Here is a 6,000-nt window from a genome sequence, read left to right as displayed (position 1 = left end):
AGAGACTGAAATGACCTGAGAAAATATTTGAAGAGATTATAGTCAAAAACTTCCATAACATGGGAAAGGAAATAGTCACCCAAGTCCAGGAAGTGCAGAGAGTCCCAGGCAGGATAAACCCAAGAAGAAACACGCCAAGACGCAAAGTAACCAAACTGACAAAAACTAAAGACAAAGAAAAATTATTGAAAGCAACAAGGGAAAAATGACAAATAACATACAAGGGAACTCCCATAAGGTTAACAGCTGATTTCTCAGCAGAAACTCTACAAGCCAGAAGGGAGTGGCATGATATATTCAAAGTGATAAAAGGGAAGAACCTACAACCAAGATTACTCTACCTGGCAAGGATCTCATTCAGACGGAGAAATCAAAAGCTTTACAGACAAGCAAAAGCTAAGAGAATTCAGCACCACCAAACCAGCTCTACAACAAATGCTAAAGGAACTTCTCTAAGTGGGAAACACAAGAGAAGAAAAGGACCTACAAAAACAAACCAATAACAATTAAGAAAATGGTAATAGGAACATACATATTGATAATTACCTTAAACGTGAATGGATTAAATGCTCCAAGCAAAAGACGCACGCTCTCTGAATGGATACAAAAACAAGACTCATATATATGCTGTCTACAAGAGACCCACTTCAAACCTAGGAACACATACAGACTGAAAGTGAGGGGATGGAAAAAGATATTCCATGCAAATGGAAATCAAAAGAAAGCTGGAGTAGCAATACTCATATCAGATAAAATAGACTTTAAAATAAAGAATGTTATAAGAGACAAGGAAGGACACTACATAATGATCAAGGGATCAATCCAAGAAGATATAACAAGTATAAATATATACGCCCTCAACATAGGAGCACCTCAATACATAAGGCAAACGCTAACAGCTATAGAAGAGGAAATTGACAGTAACACAATAATAGTAGGGGACTTTAACACCTCACTTACACCAATGGACAGATCATTCAAAATGAAAATTAATAAGGAATCACAGTTTTAAATGACACAATAGACCAGATAGATTTAATTGATATTTATAGGACATTCCATCCAAAAGCAGCAGATTACACTTTCTTCTCAAGTGCACATGGAACATTCTCCAGGATAGAGTACATCTTGGGTCACAAACCAAGCCTCAGTAAATTTAAGAAAATTGAAGTCACATCAAGCATCTTTTCTGACCACAACACTGTGAGATTAGAAATCAATTACAGGGAAAAGAAACGTAAAAAACACAAACACATGAGGCTAAACAATACATTACTAAATAACCAAGAGATCACTGAAGAAATCAAAGAGGAAATCAAAACATACCTAGAGACAAATTACAGTGAAAACACAATGATCCAAAACCTATGGGATGCAGCAAAAGCAGTTCTAAGAGGGAAGTTTATAGCAATACAAGCCTACCTCAAGAAACAAGAAAAATCTCAAATAAACAATCAAACCTTACATCTAAAGAAACTAGAGAAAGAAGAACAAACAAAACCCAAAGTTACAGAAGGAAAGGAATCATAAAGATCAGAGCATAAATAAATGAAATAGCAACAAAGAAAACAACAGCAAAGATTAGTAAAACTAAAAGCTGGTTCTCAGTTTGCAGGGCAGAAATAGAGACACAGATGTAGAGAACAAAAGTATGGACACCAAGGGGGGAAAGTGACAGGGGGGTGTTGTTGTTGTGATGAATTGGGAGATTGGGATTGACATATATACACTAATATGTATAAAATGGATAACTAATAAGAACATGCTGTATAAAAAAAAATTCAAAAATTCAAAAAACAAAAAAACCCTAAAAGCTGGTTCTTTGAGAAGATAAACAAAATTGATAAACCATTAGCCAGACTCATCAAGAAAAAGAGGGCGATGACTCAAATCAATAAAATTAGAAATGAAAAAGAAGTTACAACAGACACCACAGAAATACAAAGCATCCTAACAGACTACTACAAGCAACTCTATGCCAATAAAATGGACAACCTGGAAGAAATGGACAAATTCTTAGAAAGGTAACCTTCCAAGACTGAACCAGGAAGTAACAGAAAATATGAACAGACCATTCACAAGTAATGAAATTAAAACTGTGATTAAAAATCTTCCAACAAACAAAAGTCTAGGACCAGATGGCTTCAAAGGTGAATTCTATCAAACATTTAGAGAAGAGCTAACACCCATCCTTCTCAAACTCTTCCAAAGCACTGCAGAGGAAGGAACACTCCCAAACTCATTCTATGAGGTCCCCATCACCCTGATACCAAAACCAGACTAAGATACTACAAAAAAAGAAAATTACAGACCAATATCACTGATGAATATAGATGCAAAAGTCCTCAACAGAACACTAGCAAACAGAACCCAACAACACATTAAAAGGATCATACACCATGATCAAGTGGGATTTATCCCAGGGTTGCAAGGATTCTTTAATATGCACAAATCAATCAATGTGATACACCATATTAACGAACTGAAGGATAAAAACCATATGATCATCTCAACAGATGCAGAAAAAGCTTTTGACAAAATTCAACATCCATTTATGATAAAAACTCTCCAGAAAGTGGGCATAGAGGGAACCTACCTCAACATAATGAAGGCCATATACGACAAACCCACGGCAAACATCGTTGTCAATGGTGAAAAACTGAAAGCATTTCCTCTAAGATCAGGAACAAGCCAAGGATGTCCACTCTCGCCACTATTATTCAACATAGTTTTGGAAGTCCTAGACACGGCAATCAGAGAAGAAAGAGAAATAAAAGGAATACAAATTGGAAAAGAAGTAAAACTATTACTGCTTGTGGAGATGACATGATACTATACATGGATAATCCTAAAGATGCCATGAGAAAACTACTACAGCTAATCAATGAATTTGGTAAAGTTGCAGGATACAAAATTAATGCATAGAAATCTCTGGCATTCCTATACACTAATGATGAAAAATCTGGAAAAGAAATTAAGAAAACACTCCCATTTACCATTGCAAGAAAAAGAACAAAATACCTAGGAATAAACCTACCTAGGGAGAAAAAAGACCGGTATGCAGAAAACTAAAAGACATTGCTGAAAGAAATTAAAGATGATAGAAACAGATGGAGAGATATACCATGTTCTTGGATTGGAAGAATCAATATTGTGAAAATGACTATACTACCCAAAGCAATCTACAGATTCAATGCAATCCCTATCGAATTACCAATGGCATTTTTGGCATTTTTTACAGAACTAGAACAAAAAATCTTAAAATTTGTATGGAGACACAAAAGGCCCCAAATAGCCAAAGCAGTCTTAAGGGAAAAAAAGGGATCTGGGGAAATCATACCCCCTGACTTTAGACTATACTACAAAGGTACAGTAATCAAGACAGTATGGTACTGGCACAAAAACAGAAATATAGATCAATGGAACAGGATAGAAAGCCCAGAGATAAACCCATGCACCTATGGTCAACTAATCTATGACAAAGGAGGCAAGGATATACACTGGAGAAAAGACAGTGTCTTCAATAAGTGGTGCTGGGAAAACTGGATAGCTACATGTCAAAGAATAAAATTAGAACACTCCCTAACACCATACACAAAAATAAACTCAAAATGGATTAAAGACCTAAATGTAAGACTGGACGCTATAAAACTCTTAGAGGAAAACATAGGAAGAACACTCTTTGACGTAAATCACAGCAAGATCTTTTTTGATCCAGCTCCTAGAGTAATGGAAATTAAAACAATAATAAACAAATGGGACCTAATGAAACTTAAAAGCTTTTGCAAAGCAAAGGAAACTACAAACAAGATGAAAAGACAACCCTCAGAATGGGAGAAAGTATTTGCAAATGAATCAATGGACAAAGGATTAATCTCCAAAATATATAAACAGCTCATGGAGCTCAATATTAAGAAAACAACCCAATCCAAAAATGGGCAGAAGACCTAGATAGATATTTCTCCAAAGAAGACATACAGGTGGCCAAGAAGCACATGAAAAGCTGCTCAACATCACTAATTATTAGAGAAATGCAAATCAAAAGTACAATGAGGTATCACCTCACACCAGCTAGAATGGGCATCATCAGAAAATCTACAAACAATAAATGCTGGAGAGGGTGTGGAGAAAAGGGAACCCTCTTGCCCTGTTGGTGGGAATGTAAATTGATACAGCCACTAGGGAGAACAGTATGGAGGTTCCTTAGAAAACTAAAAATAGAATTACCATATGACCCAGCAATCCCACTACTGGGCATATTCCCAGAGAAAACCATAATTCAAAAAGACACATGCACCCCAATGTTCATTGCAGCACTATTTACAATAGCCAGGTCATGGAAGCAACCTAAATGCTCATTGACAGATGAATGGATAAAGAAGATGTCACACATATATACCATGGAATATTACTCAGCCATAAAAAGGAATGAAAGTGGGTCATTTGTAGAGATGTGGATGGATCTAGAGACTGTCATACACAGTGAAGTAAGTCAGAAAGAAAAAAACATATATCGTATATTAACGCATATATGTGGAACCTAGAAAAATGGTACAGATCAACCGGTTTGCAGGGCAGAAATAGAGACAAACGTAGAGAACAAACGTCCGGACACCAAGGGGGGAAAGCAGCGGGGGGTGGTGGTGTGATGAACTGGGAGACTGGGATAGACATATATACACTAATGTGTATAAAATTGATAACTAATAAGAACCTGTTATAGAAACAAATAAATAAAATTCATAAAAACCCCACCAGATCTCACATTCTTGGTGGCAGAGGACAGATAAATAAGGTCAGCAAGTGATAACTGTCATGAAGAAATGTAAGCGTGTAAAGACAGCAAAAGCGGCGGTGCAAGTGTGCTCCTTTGGATAGAGCGGTCTGCGAAGACTCAGATATCGATCTTTGACAAAGGACCTGAAATACGCGCCGAACGAGTTAAAAGAAATCTGGAGGAAGTGTTCCAGACAGAGGGAACAGCAAGCGCGAAGTCGTGAAGTGGATCGAGCCTGCGTGTTGTAGGAACAGAAGGAAAGCCAGAGAGGTGAGCGAGGGACCTATGCGGTGGGAGATGAGGTAGGCAGGAGCACATACAATATACACACAGATATTTTTCTACCTGAGACCACATTACTAAGGAAGGGCGGTGTACAAATCTCTCAAGAGGCCACAAAAGGCAGGATGAAACGGACTTCCAACCGCGGCGCTCCAGGGACGCCCTTCCTCCAAGGCTAGAGCCAAGTTAGTCAGCCGTAGGAGATGGACTGGGTCCCGCCCTCAGAAGACCAACCCTTGCCCAGGAGCGGGGGCGGATCGCGGGGGTGGACCTCGCCTGGGCAGCCGGCGCTGCACCGGCCGCGGTTACCAGCAGGCGGTGTAGTGAGCGCGCCTGCAGCTGCAGCCGCAGCCGCAGCAGCCCGCCAGTCCCAGCAAGGACGAGAAAGGAGGGGACCGGAAGGAGCCACTGGTGCTGCGGGAAGTGGCAGGAACGGGAGGCGGGGACCCACCTGGAAGCGCCCCAGCGCCGCTGTCGAGCTTCCTGCGGCGGCGGCCAGCCGAGCCAGTGCCGTGGCGGGGGCGGAGAGCGGCCACGGCGACGGCGCCTCCCGGAGTGGCCTGCGGTGCTCGGCCCCGCCCGAAAGGTGAGCAGGCGCTCGGGGCACGTGGTGGGGGCCAGATGGGGGAGGGGGAATGGAGGAGGAGGGATCTTAGGGATGATCGGCTTTGGGACCCGGATTTGGAACCGAGTGCTAGGAGGGGGTGGGTTGGAGGCGGCGGCGGCGACGGCGGCGACGGCGAAGCCCCCACGTGGGGCGGGGGGGCGCGCGCACGTGTGCGCGGGCAGAAGGGGGGCGGGGAGGGCTCTGGGGAGGGTGGCGGGCGCGCGCTCGCTCAGTAGTGGTCCACGTGACCGGCACGCCGAGAATGTTTCCACGTGACAGGCTCGGAGGCTGGCTGAGGCAGAAGATTCCTGTGTCTGTGTAGCGCAACCGTGGT

At 41.8% G+C, this 6,000-nt stretch overlaps 1 protein-coding gene across 2 annotated transcripts in view; it reads left to right on the top strand.

Moving 5' to 3' along the window:
* Positions 1-5,520: 5,520 nt before the first annotated feature.
* ZZZ3 (zinc finger ZZ-type containing 3) overlaps positions 5,521-6,000 on the top strand; it is a 103,210-nt gene continuing 102,730 nt past the window's right edge. For both annotated transcript variants that reach the window (XM_079902068.1, XM_079902069.1), the window contains exon 1: positions 5,521-5,645. The gene's annotated coding sequence lies outside the window, so the exon portion shown is untranslated. The remainder of the gene's footprint in view (positions 5,646-6,000) is intronic.

Source organism: Stenella coeruleoalba, assembly GCF_951394435.1.
Source record: "Stenella coeruleoalba genome assembly, chromosome: 1".
NCBI classification, from domain to species: domain Eukaryota; kingdom Metazoa; phylum Chordata; class Mammalia; order Artiodactyla; family Delphinidae; genus Stenella; species Stenella coeruleoalba.
This window is presented reverse-complemented; position numbering and strand designations above follow the sequence as displayed.